This window comes from Hyperolius riggenbachi, chromosome 11 (genome assembly GCF_040937935.1).
Source record: "Hyperolius riggenbachi isolate aHypRig1 chromosome 11, aHypRig1.pri, whole genome shotgun sequence".
In the NCBI taxonomy this organism is placed as follows: Eukaryota; Metazoa; Chordata; class Amphibia; order Anura; family Hyperoliidae; genus Hyperolius; species Hyperolius riggenbachi.
This window is the reverse complement of record NC_090656.1, coordinates 34,590,807-34,609,788: the sequence shown is the minus strand read 5'-3', so window position 1 is coordinate 34,609,788 and position 18,982 is coordinate 34,590,807. Positions and strand designations below refer to the sequence as shown.

Below are 18,982 nucleotides of genomic sequence, written 5' to 3'. Positions count from 1 at the left end.
CCATCCAATGTTCAGTGACGTATTACCACCAACCAGGACACTCCCCATTTCATCCAATGTTCAGTGACGTTTAACCACCAACCAGGACACTCCCCATTCCATCCAGTGCTCAGTGATGTATTACCACCAACCAGGACACTCCCCATTCCATCCAATGTTCAGTGACGTATTACCACCAACCAGGACACTCCCCATTCCATCCAATGTTCAGTGACGTATTACCACCAACCAGGACACTCCCCATTCCATCCAATGTTCAGTGACGTATTACCACCAACCAGGACACTCCCCATTCCATCCAGTGCTCAGTGACGTATTATCTCTAGCCAGGACACTCCCCATTCCATATACCAAGAATTTATAGGAAGTGATATAGAATTATTGACTAGTGCGATATAAATAGCATATAACAACAATAGGTTGAAAAATTTAGAAAAAGTTTATTGATACAATTTATCACCTAAATAAGTTAAAAACACATGGGATGGCCACCCCACCATGCAACCATCTAGAACCACGCACACCAGGTGCACCACTCACACCAGCCACTGGTAAAAGTCTTAGGATAGGGACAGGGAACACCGGTAAACAATCCAAGTGTGGAGTTGAAATGAGCTGTATGCAAAGCTTGAACAATGATGCAAAGCTAGCAACCAAATGTACTGCCCCATGCAGTGAGCAGTCACAAATCCTTGTAGACTTATAGAAATATAGTTAGCAGGAGCAGTATCAATGTTAGTCAAGCAAGCGGGCTAGATAAATGACAGGCAGCAAGTATATTGGCTGGATCTCACCGATTCCTGGCTGTAGAGTCCTAAGGATAGTGTTCAACGTCAGCAAGCCTCGCAACATGGCGTGGCGAACAGCAAGGACCCATCGTTTTCCAGTGGTATGTAGTGGGGTAGTGCCCAGGCAGCGTGGCCGTCCTTGGATAACCCTGATAGCCCGATGCGCAGCGGGCGGACAGGTTAGGTCGATGTGAGGGCCTGAAGTATCCAGGAGTGTAGCAGGATGGCGTGGCGTCCCATGCAGCGAGATGCGTGCCGTTCCCGACAGTTTCGCCGGCTTCCGGCTTCTTCAGGGGGGCGTGGCTACAACTACGCTGCAACGAACATTCATACAACCATTCACCAATGGAGGAGCTGGTGGGCAGGGTGGGGGCGTGCACCTTAGGATCAGGTGAAGACATATGTACGTCACTGGTTAAGGGGGAGGTTGCGATGCAGCCTCGTAACGAACTAAAAAGTACGTCACCAGAAAAATGTCTCCCTCCACTGTGTGAACAATAAAGAAGCCCCAGTGACGTACTGCAAGATCCACGCTGCCAAACCAGAATCCTCCAATATATATAATAATAAGAAGTAAGTGCATAATTCATCTAACTCAAAAGTCTGTATATTAAATACAAGAGAGGGGCCATATATTAGCATTGATTAATGCTCACTATAGTAAATACAGCAATATTGAGGCAAAAAAATATATAAATTTATGCCTCTGTTAGAGACCACACAGGTCCAAAATTGTTCACATAACCCAATAATAGATACCGGCCCTACCAATTAATCTAGAAAGCCACGCTGGTCGGTTGTCAGACAACCAGGAAGTCAGTACCGATACCACACACAAATTAATCTGGCAAGAAGTGCGCAAAATTTAATTGGTCATTTAGACCGGGAAATTCACATGCCTTTAAATTGTAGATCCATCTGGATTCTCGGCGTAAAAGGAGGCGGTCAAAATTGCCGCCCCGAATCGTAGGGTGTATCCTGTCTAGCCCCACGACGTGTAGGCCAGACAGGCTACCCCTGTGTTGTTCTCTAAAATGCCGAGCCACAGGGGAACATGTCTCCCCTGACTCAATGTTGCCTACATGTTCAGAGATACGTTCTCGTAACATCCGTTTTGTCTTCCCTATGTAAAACGCCCCACAGGGGCACATAAGGAGATAAACAACCAATTTGGTCTTACAATTTACAAAGTGAGGCAATGTGAATCTCGTTCCACCGGGCAACACTATATGTTTGCCCACTTTTATATAGCGGCAATATTTACAGCCGCCACATGTGTATGTGCCCAATACACTACAATGGGCCCGGGGGGAAGAGCCGACAAAATGACTGCGGACTAATGCATCCCTCAACGACCGAGCTCGACGGAATGTAATATTGGGTAGAGGTGGTAAAAATTGGCCTACAATGGGGTCATTTGATAGTAAATACCAATGTCTAGATAAGATTTTACGAATTAGCGGATGCTGTTCACAATAACGGGTACAAAACCGTATAGTATCGGCATCCCGATCACTCATCCTCCCCATTCCATCCAGTGCTCAGTGACGTATTATCTCTAGCCAGGACACTCCCCATTCCATCCAGTGCTCAGTGAGGTATTATCTCTAGCCAGGACATTCCCCATTCCATACAGGGCTCAGTGATGTATTACCTCCAGCCAGAACACTCCCCCCTTCCATCCAGTGCTCAGTGAGGTATTACCACCAACCAGGACACTCCTCATTCCATCCAATGTTCAGTGACGTATTACCACCAACCAGGACACTCCCCATTCCATACAATGTTCAGTGACGTATTACCACCAACCAGGACACTCCCCATTCCATCCAATGTTCAGTGACGTATTACCACCAACCAGGACACTCCCCATTCCATCCAGTGCTCAGTGACGTATTATCTCTAGCCAGGACACTCCCCATTCCATCCAGTGCTCAGTGACGTATTATCTCTAGCCAGGACATTCCCCATTCCATACAGGGCTCAGTGATGTATTACCTCCAGCCAGAACACTCCCCCCTTCCATCCAGTGCTCAGTGAGGTATTCTCTCCAGCCAGGACACTCCCCATTCCATCCACTGACCATTGTATCTCCAGCCAGAACACAATCCAGTGCTCAGTGACATATTATCTCCGCCAGGACACTCCCCATTCCATCCATTGCCCAGTGACATATTATCTCCAGCCAGGACACTCCCCATTCCATCCAGTGCTCAGTGACGTATTACCTCCAGACAGGACACTCCCTATTCAATCCACTGATCATTGTATCTCCAACCAGTACTGTCCCCATCCAGTGACCATTGTATCTCCAGCCAGAACACAATCCAGTGCTCAGTGACTTCAGTGACTTAATATGTCCAGTCAGGGTACTACCCTTTCCATCCAGTCATGTATGATATCCAGTATCCAACCAGGACACTCCCCGTTCCATGCAGTGTTCAGTGGTGTATTATATCCAGCAAGGACACTCCCCATTCCATCCAGTGCTCATTGGTGTAGTATATCCAGCCTGGACACTTCCCATTCCATCCAGTGCTCAGTGGTGTAGTATATCCAGCCAGGACACTCCCAATTCCATGCAGTGCTCAGTGGTGTAGCATATCCAGCCAGGACACCCCCCATTCCATCCAGTGCTCAGTGGTGTAGTATATCCAGCCAGGACACTCACCATTCTATCCAGTGCTCAGTTGTGTAGTATATCCAGCCAGGACACTCCCAATTCCATGCTGTGCTCAGTGGTGTAGCATATCCAGCCAGGACACCCCCCCCCCCCATTCCATCCAGTGCTCAGTGGTGTAGTATATCCAGCCAGGACACTCACCATTCTATCCAGTGCTCAGTGGTGTAGTATATCCAGCCAGGAGGCTCCCCATTCCATGCAGTGCTCAGTGGTGTAGTATATCCAGCCAGGACACTCACCATTCTATCCAGTGCTCAGTGGTGTAGTATATCCAGCCAGGAGGCTCCCTATTCCATGCAGTGCTCAGTAGTGTAATATATCCAGCCAGGACACTCACCATTCTATCCAGTGCTCAGTTGTGTAATATATCCAGCCAGGACACTCACCATTCTATCCAGTGCTCAGTGGTGTATTATATCCAGCCAGGACACTCCCCATTCCATCCAGTGCTCAGTGGTGTAGTATATCCAGCCAGGACACTCCTCATTCCATACAGTGCTCAGTGGTGTATTATATCCAGCCAGGACACTCCCCATTCCATCCAGTGCTCAGTGGTGTAGTATATCCAGCCAGGACACTCCTCATTCCATACAGTGCTCAGTGGTGTATTATATCCAGCCAGGACACTCCCCATTCCATCCAGTGCTCAGTGGTTTTGTATATCCATCCAGGACACTCCCCATTACATCCAGTGCTCAGTGGTGTAGTATATCCAGCCAGGACACTCCCCATTCCATACAGTGCTCTGTGGTGTATTATATCCAGCCAGGACACTCCCCATTCCATCCAGTGCTCTGTGGTGTATTATATCCAGACAGCACACTCCCCATTACATCCAGTGCTCAGTGATATATTATCTCTAGCCAGCACACTCCCCATTCCATCCAGTGCTCAGTAATGTATCATCTCTAGCCAGCACACTCCCCATTCCATCCAGTGCTCCGTGATGTATTATCTCTAGCCAGCACACTCCCAATTACATCCAGTGCTCACAGAAGTATTATTATGCTCACAGGAGTATATTAATGCTTCTCATACAGTCATTGTTTTTCTGTTGATATGAACTCATGAAATGTGTGCCCAGTTTTCTTCTACAGCCTGTGAACAGAAGGTCTGCAATATCAGCCAATGGGACTTTTAGATATTTTTCTTAGTCCCTTACAAATTCTTAGTGGATCTGGCTTGCCGTTACCTAACTGAGTACTTAGCATTCCTGGGCTAAATACTTGTTTGCAGATCTAGATTCTGAGAGAGTTTGTTGTAACAGACATCTAAGAGTACCAAGTGAAAGTGTTACTATGGATTTGTATGGGATATTTTGGAAATGACAGTGTTTTTGAGTGGCATATGTGATGATTTGACAGACTTGGTCAGTACTGAATTGCTAGCAAAACAACCTAGGCAAAGGCTTAGGACCTGGAGGGTATCTAGATACTTGGTTATGGCTTTCTCAAGTCCCTTCCCCATTTCTCTCTATACCAAAAGTGTCAAGTGGAAAGCCTAAGATGGTACGTTGCCTGTGGCTCAGCTTTACAAAAATCCATCTGTAGCCCTAGTGGAATTTGAACAATACAAATGGCAGATTTCACTTTGCCCATAATTTCTAAAATTCTTTTAAATTGTAGTTTAAACTGCAAATGTTGAGTGAGTGGTGAAGGCAAACTTGGGATAGGTTATAGAGGATTTTATACCGGGGTTTCTTCTCATTAAGGGCACTCATTTTTAGGGAATCTTCAATTAACTATTTCCCCCCGTAGTTTTCCCTAACCTCACCCTATTTCTAACACTAGAGCTCCTAGCAATGATTCTCCTAACCCCAATTCTCCTAGCCATAATTCTGCTGACCCCAATTCTCCAAGCCATAATTATGATAACCTCAATTCGCCTAGCCATATATTATGCTCACTCCAATTCTCCTAGCCAGAATTTTGCTAACAACAATTCTCCTAGCCATAGTTCTGCTAACAACAAATCTCCTAGCCATAATTCTGCTAACCCCAATACCCAATACTCCTAGCCATAATCCTGTTAACCCCAATTCTTGTAGCCATAATCCTGCTAACCCCATTAACCCCAATTCTCTTAGCCACAATCCTGCTGACCCCAATTCTCCTAGCCATAATTATGATAACCTCAATTCTCCTAGCCATATATTCTGCTCACTCCAATTCTCCTAGCCATCATTTTGCTAACAACAATTCTCCTAGCCATAGTTCTGCTAACAACAATTTTCCTAGTCATAATTCTGCTAACCCCAATACTCCTACTGCTAACCCCAATACTCCTAGCCATAATTCTGCTAACCCCAATTCTCCTAGCCATAATTCTGCTAACCCCAATACTCCTAGCCATAATCCTGCTAACCCCAATACTCCTAGCCATAATCCTGCTAACCCCATTAACCCCAATTCTGCTAGCCATAATCCTGCTGACCCCAATTCTCCTAGCCATAATTATGATAACTTAAATTCTCCTAGCCATATATTCTGCTAACTCCAATTCTCCTAGCCATAATGTTGCTAACAACAATTCTCCTTGCCATAGTTCTGCTAACAACAATTCTCCTACTCATAATTCTGCTAACCCCAATACTCCTAGCCATAATTCTGCTAACCCCAATACTCCTAGCCATAATTCTGCTAACCCCAATACTCCTAGCCATAATTCTGCTAACCTCAATACTCCTAGCCATAATTCTGCGAACACCAATTCTCCTAGCCATAATCCTGCTAACTCTATTAACCCCAATTCTCCTAGCCCTAATCCTGCTGACCCCAATTCTCCTAGCCATAATTATTATAACCTCAGTTCTCCTAGCCATATATTCTACTCAATCCAATTCTCCTAGCCATAATTCTGCTAACAGCAATTCTCCTAGCCATAATTCTGCTAACCACAATACTCCTAGCCTTAATCCTGCTAACCTTAATACTCCTAGCCATAATTCTGCTAACACCAATTCTCCTAGTCATAATCCTGCTAACCCCAATTCTCCTAGCTATAATCTGCTAAACCCAATTCTCCTAGCAATAATTCTGCTAAACCCAATTCTCCTAGCCATAATCCTGCTAACCCCAATTGTCCTAGCCATAATTCTGCTTACTTCAATTCTCCTAGTCCTAATCCTACTAACCACAATTCTCCCAGCCATAATTCTGCTAACTCTAATTCTCCTAGCCATAATCCTACTGACCCCAATTCTCCTAGCCGTAAATCTGCTAACCTCATTAACCCCAATTCTCCTAGCAATAATTCTACTCACTCCTAGTCATAATTCCTAATTAGTCATAATTCTGCTGACTCTCCTACCCATAATTGAGCTACAAACACTGGTTCACACAACAGCTGGGGGCCCCGGACTCTCTCATTGGCCAGGGCCCCCAAACCACTATGCGATTCCTAGAGGGAAGTGCGGGTGGGCCCCGGAACTCTCACCACCAGGGAATTCACCCCCACTGCCTCTATACTGAATGCTGACTGCAACACACACAATTGGTCACTCCCAGCTCTAGCAATTTCCTACCTTAATCTGGTCAGCAGGTGCCTGTCAGCCTATCAGGTGCACAGTTATACACCTTTTGCCTGCCTTACCAAATATAGCAGGAATTGTGGGAGGATTCGGTTGGACGTAATCGTAGATTGTCACGAGCAGGACCGCCCCGTGCAGGCATCCCTCCCACAGGTGTCCCTCCCTAACCACTCATCTGTCACCCGCATTCTGGAAGCTGCAAAAAAAAAAGTGTGTTAGAGTCCGGGGCCCCCAGCTGTTGTTTGAACCAGTGTTTGTGGGTTTAAATTCTTTATTTGCAGCTTCCAGGATGCCGGTGTCAGGTGAGTGGTTAGGGAGGGACCCCTGTGGGAGGGATGCCTGCACGGGGCGGTCCTGCTAGCAACATAATCTATGATTACCTTCCAACCGAAGCCTCCCACCTGAATGCTGCCTAATTCATGCAATTCCCGCTAGATTTGTTATAGCAGGCAAAGGGTGTATAACTGTACCTGATTGGCTGACTGGCGCCTGCTGACCAGCTAAAGGTAGGACATTGCTAGAGCTGGGAGTGAGCAATTGTGTGTGTTGCAGCCATTATTGAGCTAACCAGAGATCTCCTAGCCATACATCTGCTGACCTGAATTCTACAAACCATACTTCTGCTAACCCAAATTATTTTAGCCTTGTACAATAAACAGAGATTACATAGAGATGGTTGGACATCAGATCCTGACAGTAAAGAGTCTTCCCATCGGCAATAAAAGTCCATCGGCACAATCATCACCCAGATAACCAAATGCAGTTCTTATAAATGGAACGCTCCAGTCTCCATGGAGATCAATAAAACTCCTGATAAAAACATGCGGGCTGCCTAGGCAAGGCGTGTTTGGAAATAGAACAACTTGTCTTGTTTTTTCTTAGTTGCAGGGAAAGACTTTATTCTTTTCTCGGGGAAGGTTATGAACTCCATAAAGCAATATTCAATTGTAAAGACAAGCACTTTTCACTGGAGACAAAATGCTACAAGACCTTAATAAAGAAATCTGGGCGCCGGCGCTGCCCTGCGGTGAAAGCATGGTGGAAATTAATCACCCGAGCTGCCATGTGTTTGACTTGGTATTAATCAGAATGGGTTTTGATTTGTGTAATCTGCGGCGGAGCCTTGCAGTGAAGACTTGGTGTACTCTGTTATTGCTGTTTTTCTGAGTAGATCGAAAGCAAGTGTCTTTATTACATCCCAGCGCAGGAAGTTCCCGGTACAAAGCGTTTTCTACAGACGCCTTCCATCATCTGTGCGGCTGGGGCTGTGTACTAACACCGCCAAATTACCTCTCGTAGAAAATAGGGCTCCAGAGGTCTAGCAAACACGGCGCGGGGGGAGCATCTTGCGACGTATTCTTCTGCTAAGCAGGTTAAGCGTCTCAGAACCAATTTCCTAATGCCAACCTGAAGTTGATTATCCTGTGTGTGGTAACATATACGCATGTAGGGCTATTATGAGTGCTACTGATGCCTGGCAGAAATCTGCATTGTTTTACTTTTGGTTCATATGTTTGGAGAGTGAGGCCGGTTTGACACACTAAATTGGAGCACCACACCGCCAAAAACGGGCCTTCCGGGAACACCACGTTAGTACACAGTGTTCCCTGTCTGGCAACCGGCCAAGCAGGAAGTGACGTGCGCTTGTGGTCACTTCCTGCTTCTGGTATGCGGAAGTGCACGAAAGCTTGATGTAAGAATACGCTTCCGTGCATGCGCGCCGTGAAGTCGCTACGCCAACTTCTTTTAAAACGTCTGTGTTACAATAGACCAATATGGCTTCCGGGCCGACACTGATCGCTGTTGGAGCCGCACGGTAACATAGGTATGTGCTAGCGTTAAATCAGTCACTTGCAGCGCAGCGTACCGCACCGCAACGTGGGAAGTATCAACTTCCCCATAGGCTATCATTGGGTTGAGGTGGTGGTGTGGCAATTTGCCGTAACGCACCACGACAGTGTGAAAGGGTTCTCAGTCGTGTCGAGAGAAACTTTCCAGTATAATTCAGTGTTTGTGATTACTTGCTGATTACGTCAACCAAACCTGAAGTGACCATAAACTGATATAAACAATTGTATACATCCTCCTGCTCCTAGAGAGTGTTTTACTGGAATACCACCGGTGGCTGGATAGTGTAATGGTTAAGGGCTCTGCCTCTGACATGGGAGACCAGGGTTCGAATCTCGGCTCTGCCTGTTCAGTAAGCCTGCACCTATTCAGTAGGAGACCTTAGGCAAGTCTCCCTAACACTGCTACTGCCTATAGAGCGCGCCCTAGTGGCTGCAGCTCTGGCGCTTTGAGTCCGCAAGGAGAAAAGCGCGATATAAATGTTCTGTGTTTGTTTGTTTATTTTGTGTTTAAAAGCTAAAAATCTAAGTAAAAGTTTTTTATTTTGGTAACTGAGGGGGAGGGGCAGAAGTTGTTAATAACTATAGGAGATGTATTTTTTTATGTATTTTAATGTATTTATAACCTAATGTTACTTTTTATTCACTAGATTTCACCACACTTTATCCTGTGTACTTAGAAATCACTACACAGGAAGTGAGTTTGTTTTTACTTTCATTACAATTAATGATCACTGCTACTCACTGGAGCATTGATCATTCATTCATCAGGCATTTTGATTGGCTGGCAACAGAGGCGTCCGGGTGCGCGCGATCGTTTGTGGTGCCGGTAAACCCAACAATGCATATATACACCCTTATGGTCTTTAAGTGAAGCATTTAGGGGCGTGTTTATACGATGTGGCATTGGGGAAGTGATTAAGCTGGTCATTCAATTACCACTTGCTTTTTTTGGTTTTCAATCGATTTTATAAGCAAATTTTTTTTATGACCCACTAAAAACTAACATTGTAGTTCTATCTCTCTGTTCATTTTAGCCCTCAAAGGACACCCGAGGTGAAAATAAACAAATGAAATAAACAATTATATCTATCTCTCCTCCTCCTAAAAATTACTTTTTAAGATCTACCACAGTTTAATTTTATATTTAAATCTAATTTTTATGTTTTGACTGTTTTATTGTTTTTGCTCTATGCCACATTCATTGAAGTGCCAGAGCTTAAGTGCCAGAATTATGCCAGAGCTAAAATCTATGAAGTATTGATCCTTTTTATCTCTTTCCTGCTCTCAGAAGCCATTTTCTGCTAGGAAAGTGTTTTATAGTTGTAATTTCTTATCAGTGGGGGTCACACTGTAGTCTGACTCAGACTGGAACTGCCACTTACATACCTGATTTTTAACTCTTTCAGGCAGAGAAAAAGAAAAGGAACACAGCATAGTTATTTGTGTGCTAGGCACTGTACATACACATGTCTATCTCATCATGTCACATGTCACTTCGGGTGTCCTTTAATATTAAACATTTTATTGATCATAATTTTTGGCACTATATAAATACTAAATAATAATAACGAATACTTTCAAGTGAAAGCCGTTGTGTAGCACGTAGACTTTCTCCCAATTACTGCAGATTCTGTACATTTCTATGTAACCGCGCTTGTTGGTGAATCCATTACTCGGCTGCAGCCGCCATAGCGTAGAACATGTCTGTCTCTATATTAGGGCCGCTCATACCTGACACATATTGAATCACTTGGAAGAGATGGGATTTAAATTGTCCCAAGACTATTAGTCTAAGGAGAATGAAGTGGCAGAGCAGCACCCCCTGCTCTCACCTCATGATGGATGTGAAGCGACATCCTCTCTCCCCTGTAAGCAAAGGAAATGAGGAGACAACAAGGGTTTCTGATACGTGAGGAATAGCTTATGAATTTACATGATAGCTGGATGATGATAGATGGCTCATGTGTTCCTCTCCATGCGGCAGATGTAGCGCTGTGTTAGGCCATCGCCACACTGTGTATTTCAGCCTTCAGTGTTTTCAGCCTTCAGTGTTTTTTCACTTTATGCATCAGAGCAATTTTCACCTCCCAATCATTCGCCAATAACTTTATCACTACTTATCACAATGAATTGATCTATATCTTGTTTTTTTCCGCCACCAATTAGGCTTTCTTTGGGTGGTACATTGTGCTAAGAATTTTTTTTTTCTAAATGCATTTTAACGGGAATATGAAGAAAAAAAATTTAAAAAATTAAAATAATACATGCTACCATAATTAAAACCCATGTATTTTATTTGCCCATTTGTCCCGGTTATTACAACTTTTAAATTATGATCCCTATCACAATGTATGGCGCCAATATTTTACTTGGAAATAAAGGTGCATTTTTTCAGTTTTGCGTAAATATGAGAGTTGGCCCTCGACCTAGTCTAAGTTTTTCATTTCGGCCCTCCGCCTATTTGAGTTTGATACCCCTGGACTAGAGGGAGTGACTACATGACCCGTAAGTAGGTTTAGTTGGTTAGTTGGGTGACCATATGCAGAAATAGTCTTGTGCTGCATCTCTTATAAGAAGCTACTAGATCACCAGTACAAGATGCAAGCTGTTTGTGGCATTGGTTGGAGTGCTGGGAGACCAGAAGGACACTGCAGCATGTTAGTCTCAGTGCTGGAGCTGCTAATGCACCTGTAGCAAGATTCCTATAATATTTACCTACAGTAAGTGTCACTACTGCGGTCACCGTCATCACTGACTGATCTGTGATCTCGGCATCTGCTGCTCTGGAGAGAGTAGAAAAAAGTAGAAACAGTGAAAAGGATAATGAAGCACTTGGAGCATTGAAGACAGAGGATTGTATACATGTTGCAGAATTCTTAAATACCATTACAGTCAGGTGGTTGATGGAGACACAAATAACAATAATATACAGAACATTTGTGCATCTATATATTTGCCTAGCTCTATTCCATTTACAATTAAAGGAAATCCGAGGTGAAAATAAACTAATGAGATAAACAATTGTTTCTATCCTCCTCCTTCTAAAAATGACTTTTTTAGTTATCCTACCATTTTATTTTAATTTTAAATCTACTTTTTAAGTTTTTACTATTTCATGGTCACTTCTCAATGGCACATTCATTGAAGCATGCCAAATCTAAACTCTATGAACTATTGACTGTTGTTATCTCTTTCCTGCTATCAAAAGCCATTTACCTCCAGGAAAGTGTTTTATGACTGCAATTCCTTATCAGTGAGGGCTATACCATAGTCTGGTCCCGACCTAGACAGAAACTGTCACTTGTATACTTGATTTTTAACTCTTTCAGGCAGAGAAAGAGAAAAAGGAACACAGCATAGTTATTTGTGTGCTAGGCACTGTACATACACATGTCTATCTCACCATGTCACCTCGGATGTCCTTTAAGGATACCTATTTGCTGCACTGAAAAGATCATAGTAAACAAATCATACCACAGATCCTCCGGTAAACCAATTCCAAAGCTGCTCCTTAGTCCTTATCTTTCCACCGATCCCAGAATAAATGGAATTGTTGCACCCGACCTCTATGTGTATGGACTATTTTTTTATATCCCGCCTTTTGATCCAGCTTGACATTAGCAGCAAAGTAGCGGAAAGCCATTTTGAGGCTATCTCTTGCCTGACAGCAAATAGGGTCTTTCTTATGAACATTTGTATGCAAGCTCATAGACCCTCGTGTTGTATAACGGCAAGCACACACAGCACGGGGTATGCCCTGAAATCTTGTCATATAAATACATAGTTCTGATTCCGCGGAAATGTCCATTTTTCTGATTTTCCGTTCCGTCTTGAATCTTTACAGGTTGGTATATTGTTCTAAAAATCCAGAAGAGTTGCAACAGTTAATAAAAACGAATTTTAAATTGTTACAGCTTAATTTACATGCTAATAGCATTAACCATATCATTGTTATGCTATTCTGGTCTCTTTTGTTATTCTACCCAACAGGGCCTACTTAGGTGCTTAAAATACCAACCACCTCTTTCCTAATGGAACTGGCAGTTGTGTATAAGAATCCTATAAAGCATTATGTGCTTAGAGTAGCCCTGTGGTGCCCCCTACTGCAGGTGCCACTCCAGGTATTTGCCTGGTTTGTCTATGTCTAAAAACGCCCTTGAGCGGAAGTTAGAAATAGGAGCGGTGTAGAAGCCTCTGTGTCCCTCACAAGGTATAACAATACCTCTGCCAGAATACAGTGTGAAGAAAGGCCCTAAGCGTGGGCTTGAAGGGGTTGAGTGGGATGTTAAAAAAACAAACAAACGGATAATTACCTGGAGCTTCTATTGGCCCCCTGTAGCTGTAATGTCCCGCGCCGTCCTCCTCCGATCATCCGTTCCCCGTTGCTGGCACCGGACAATTATTCGTCTAACAAGACGAACAGAGTATAGAGTACCCCCCCCCCCCCCCCCCCCCCGCACGCATCCCCGGGAGCTTACTGTGCAGACGCAGTATGAAGTTTTCTCGTACTGCACCTGCGCAGTAAGCTACAGGAGACGCGAGAATGTGCACGGCCAAGGTTGCGCAGCCGCAGTTGTGTTAGTGGAATAATTAGACCGGTGGGGAACGGAGCATCGGAGGAGGACGGCGCGGAACATGACAGCTACAGGGAGCTGATAGAAGCCCCAGGTAAGTGTCAGCTTGTTTTTGTTTGTTTTTTTTAACATGTCACAGAACTCCTTTAAGGTAGCCATACACTGGTTGATAGCCACCAGATTTATCAGCAGATAGATCGGTCTCTGATCGAATCTGATCAGAGAGGGATCTATTGGTTGCCCATACACTGCACACAGATTTTGAATCGATTTCAGTATGAAATCGATTCAAAACCTGTGGAGCCGCTACTGCCACCGCTTACCTGGCCGACCCCCAGGCTCCTCCCTTACGGGCTTCCCTGGGAGGCAACAATAATATCACCTGTCCACTGGTTCAAACAGTAGAGGGCGCTTTAACGTTTGAACTTCGTCTTGTCACAGGGTGGTACAGGAAGTAAAGAGGACATGGAGAAGAAGGCTAGCTGGAAGAAGTGACAGCACGGACCGGGGACCCCTGCCAGCCAGACCGGTGACATTATTGCTACCGCTATGCTGCGTTGGTCGCCTCCAAATCGAACGCCGCTAGCGATGCGCTTCCGAACCACCGCTGAGCAAAATTTTCTGTCTTGACTAATTGGCTCAATCAACCGATGTCAGGTGAAAATCAGTCAATTGGTCAACATGTACGTTAACGATTTCACAGCAGATTCAATCACAGTAACCGATTCTGCTGTATATCGACGATAAATCGAGCTAGTGAATGGCTACCTTTACAGTGTGTAACATCTGGGCATACATTGTACAGTGGAGGCCAAATGTAGTAGCAGTGCAGAAGCCCCTGTGCACCTCACAAGGCGTAACAATACCGCTGTGACTCCTGGGTGTATATTCTGTGATAGGTATGCTAATAATCGTTTTCCTAGCAATCCCGGCTCCTTCCTGCACAACAACGAAAGTTTTTTTTCTTTTTGTAATCACGTTTTCTGGTGGAAACCAAATAGCCCGGCAGATTTGGGCAGACAGCTCGTGCATCAGGCCTGCTGGAGATGAACAGACTGCGGCCTCTAATACAGTTACAGAGATGAGATGGAGAAAGTGAGATGGCTGAAAGGGCCGAACACAACAAATCAGAGCTTGTTTACCCGACGCCATCATTATTCATAACTTCCTGAAACATTGATCAGCTCCGGGAGCCAGATAGATGGGCTGGGGAGACACACAGACTTACTCTTCTATTTTGGGAAGTGCATGGATTGCTTTTTTTATGGGCGACGGATGCTGTAAAGTTTGCGCGGATACCGAGTCAGCAGAATGCGCTCATTGTGATTGCACCTGTTCGCCATATGAGGGTTATGAGTGCGCTTTTATGACTGTTTAGATCTGCGTTACTTTGTGTAGACTCAATATATTTAGGATGTGTTCAGCACAAAACTACTTTCGTAGAAGTTTTCACCGTCTTCTCTGTCGAATACAAACTAAATCTACAATAACTGTTAAATCCCAAGTTAGCTATATTCTCATTTCACAGAGAGGCAATTCGAAAGAGGAAATACAGGAATTAAAATTATATAGCAAAAACCAAAGGTAGCCACAACAATTTTGATCTTTTTTTTTCCAATCAAATGAAAAATTAGACTCATGGAACCGATGTACTACATACATATATTACATTTTGACACAATCACAAGAAACCCGATCAAAGGAAACATATGAATTGGATTTAAAGTAAACTTATTGTGGATTATTATTCCACCCAGAGCAGTTTTTACCATAAGGCACTGTAGGTACTTGCCTACAGGTGCCTGATGATGGAAAGGTGGCTCCCTCCCCTCCCTTAGTCCCTCCCTCCCGCCTTACCTATGCGGAGTCCAGAGTCGAGCCTAAATGAGAGGTTACCTACTTACCTCTCAGCATTCCACTGACGATCTTCAGTCAGGGGCACCTCTATCTCCTTAATACTGAGGTTCCTCTAGCTACCAATACTTGGGGGCACCTCTATCTACTCAATACTGAGGTTCCTCTAGCTACCAATACTTGGGGGCACCTCTGTCTGCTTAATATTGAGGGTACCTCTGGCTACCTAATGCTAAGGGTAACTTGTAGGTTACTTGTACTTCTATGATGGGCAAAGGAAGTAAGGGAGAAGTGACAGCTGGGACGCGTACGTACGAAAAGGGCGTCGGGAAAAAAGGGCGCGTGGTATAAACGATAAATGGAAAATATCGTTTATAGAAATATTGTGTAGAATTTCGTTTATAAATAGTGTTTTAAGAATTTATAAATCACTAAATAATGTGTATGAGATCGGCAATTCTTAAAACGTTAATCTTCCCTATTTGTAAAGTGAAACTTATATTTACGTTTATTAAAAACCCTCCCTGTACCTATCCCTAACCCCTAGACCCCCTGTTGGTGCCTAAACCTAAGACCCCCCTGTTGGTGCCTAAACCTAAGACCCCCCAGTTGGTGCCTAAACCTAAGACCCCCCTGTTGGTGCCTAAACCTAAGACCCTCCTGTTGGTGCCTAAACCTAAGACCCCCCAGTTGGTGCCTAAACCTAAGACCCCCCAGTTGGTGCCTAAACCTAAGACCCCCCTGTTGGTGCCTAAACCTAAGACCCTCCTGTTGGTGCCTAAACCTAAGACCCCCCTGTTGGTGCCTAAACCTAAGACCCCCCTGTTGGTGCCTAAACCTAAGACCCCCCAGTTGGTGCCTAAACCTAAGACCCCCCTGTTGGTGCCTAAACCTAAGACCCCCCAGTTGGTGCCTAAACCTAAGACCCCCCTGTTGGTGCCTAAACCTAAAACCCCCTATGGATAATAATGTTTTACAGACATTAATAAATAAAAAATGTAAAGAAAAAAATGTAAATTTTTTTTGGGGTGGATAATAATGTTTTAGAAATAGTGATTTAGTATCTTCATAAACGTTATTCGTCACGGGCTCATTTTGTAAACTTAACCACTTGCCGACCGCACGCTTATACCGTGCGTCGGCAAAGTGGCAGCTGCAGGACCAGCGACGCAGTACTGCGTCGCCAGCTGCAGGCTGATTAATCAGGAAGCAGCCGCTCGTGCGAGCGGCTGCTTCCTGTCAAATCACGGCGGGGGGCTCCGTGAATAGCCTGCGGGCCGCCGATGGCGGCTCGCAAGCTAAATGTAAACACAAGCGGAAATAATCCGCTTTGTTTACATTTGTACGGCGCTGCTGCGCAGCAGCGCCGTAAGGCAGATCGGCGATCCCCGGCCAATCAGCGGCCGGGGATCGCCGCCATGTGACAGGGGACGTCCTGTCACTGGCTGCACAGGACGGATAGCGTCCTGTGCAGCCCAGATCTCCCGGGGGAGAAGGTAGGAGAGGGAGGGGGGAGAATGTCGCCGCGGAGGGGGGCTTTGAGGTGCCCCCCCCGCAAAATGCCTGCAAGTAGGAGCGATCAGACCCCCCCTGCACATCATCCCCATAGGGGGGAAAAAAGGGGGGCGATCTGATCGCTCTGTGTGGCCGCGGATCTGTGCTGGGGGCTGCAGAGCCCACCCAGCACAGATCCAAACAAACAGCGCTGGTCCTTAAGGGGGGGTAAAGGGTGGGTCCTCAAGTGGTTAAATCATCACAAACATAGTTATAAATCCTTAAAAATCTCCGGGCGCCGTTATAAATCCTTAAAAATCTCCGGCGCCTTTTTTTCCCTGTTCAGCGCCCATTAAACGATATTTATAATGGAAGTGAATGGGGCGCCCTTTTTGTCCACTTGTCTCATGCGCCCAAATCTACTGCTTCCGCTGGGACAGCCAGCACACTTGTGGTGCAGTTTGGGGGGGGGGGGGGGGGGGTTGTAAGTTCATGGAGGGTGAAGTCTAAGGTGCCAGGACATCTGTGCCTATAGGCTCTTGTGATGTGAATCCAGGCCTGATTCCACCATAACTATTACACAATCACACAGCCAAAACACCAAGTAAGTGGGAAGAAGCAGCAAATAAAAAATCCTGCAGTCACCTTTGCCACTCTTCACAACTGCACACATTAGAACATCTTTTAATTATAAAAGATGCACATTATATTATTAATTTATTAATCATTAGTATGTACCTTTTAATTACTATTACTATTGTCTAAGCCTTAAAGGGAAGGTTCAGAGACGATTAAAAAAAAATAAAAATCTGCATCCACTTACCTGGGGCTTCCTCCAGCCCGTGGCAGGCAGGAGGTGCCCTCGGCACCGCTCCGCAAGGCTCCCAGTTGCGCGCCCGACCTGGCCAGGCCGCCAGCCAGGTCGGGCTTCTTCTGCGCTCCAAAATGCGCCTGACGCATGTACTGAGCCTGCGCAGTACAGCCCGGAGGACGTCCGATGATGTCAGCGTGCCACCGTGAGGCGCATTTTGGAGTGCAGAAGAAGCCCGACTTGGCCGCCGGCTTGGCCAGGTCGGGCGCGCCCCTGGAGACCACCGGGAGCCTGCGGAGCGGCGCCGAGGGCACCTCCTGCCTGCCACGGGCTGGAGGAAGCCCCAGGTAAGTGGATGCGGATTTTTTTTTTTTTTTTAATCGTCCCTGAACCTTCCCTTAAATAAAGGCTCCTTCTATGACCTGTTGCCGACTAGTGAAAAACACTTAACACTTCACTTATCAACTCAAAATTTACTGACATCAAACATATTGCATTTCTTCCAATAGTAAAATCCTTCCATACTAATATTTTTTTTTTTCATTTCTTTTAAAGTGACACTGTAGTGAAAAAAAAGCTATAATGAATCGGTTGTGTAGTACCGATAATTACTAGAAATAGTCTCATATTTTTATTTTCAGTTACATAGGTTTTTTTTTTTTTTTTTTTATAACATTGCATCGTTCTCTAATATTTGCAGTTTACACACTACACTCAGCATTCTAAATGATTTCACAGAGCAGACCAGTGAACTTTTGAACTTTACTTTTGAACTCTGCAAAAAAAAAAAAAAAAAAAAAGTGACAGACACTTGAGATAATAAGCTACAGAAGACAGAGCTCTCTGCAACTTAGTTTCTTAACTCTTCCTGTACTGGAAACAATATTAGACTCATATCTCTGCTGCTAATGTTTTATTTATTAGCTGTACTACACATACAAATCATTATATCATAAGTTTATTTTCACTTCAGATTCCCTTTAACACAGTTAATGTTTCTTTCTTCTTGAATGTGGCTATACAATTTCTTGGGTTAAAAAATGTATACAACCTAACACATACCTTTTACTCCTTGAAGAAATTGATCTGATTTTTCCACCTTTCCCAATCGACAATTATCAAGCAAATCGGAAATTTCGGCCAGGAATAGGTGCCCCAGTATAGGTAGCCGAGGCATAGGTGCCCCCGGTATAGGTAGCCAGAAATAGGTGGCCCCAGTATAGGTGGCCCCGGTATAGGTTAGCCGTCTGGGGCGGAAACAGTAAATTCGGGCGCCTGAGGCTAGTGGACAAATCGGGCGCCGCCATTCACTCCTATAATAAATATCGTTTAATGGGCGCCCGATAGGAAAAAAGGGCGCCGGAGAAAAATAACGTTTTAAAAGCGGCGCCCGGAGACT

The 18,982-nt window shown here is 44.8% G+C and overlaps 1 protein-coding gene across 6 annotated transcripts in view; it reads left to right on the top strand.

Moving 5' to 3' along the window:
- CDH13 (cadherin 13) overlaps positions 1-18,982 on the top strand; it is a 1,882,652-nt gene that overhangs the window by 1,676,947 nt on the left and 186,723 nt on the right. The gene's annotated exons all lie outside the window — the stretch shown is intronic.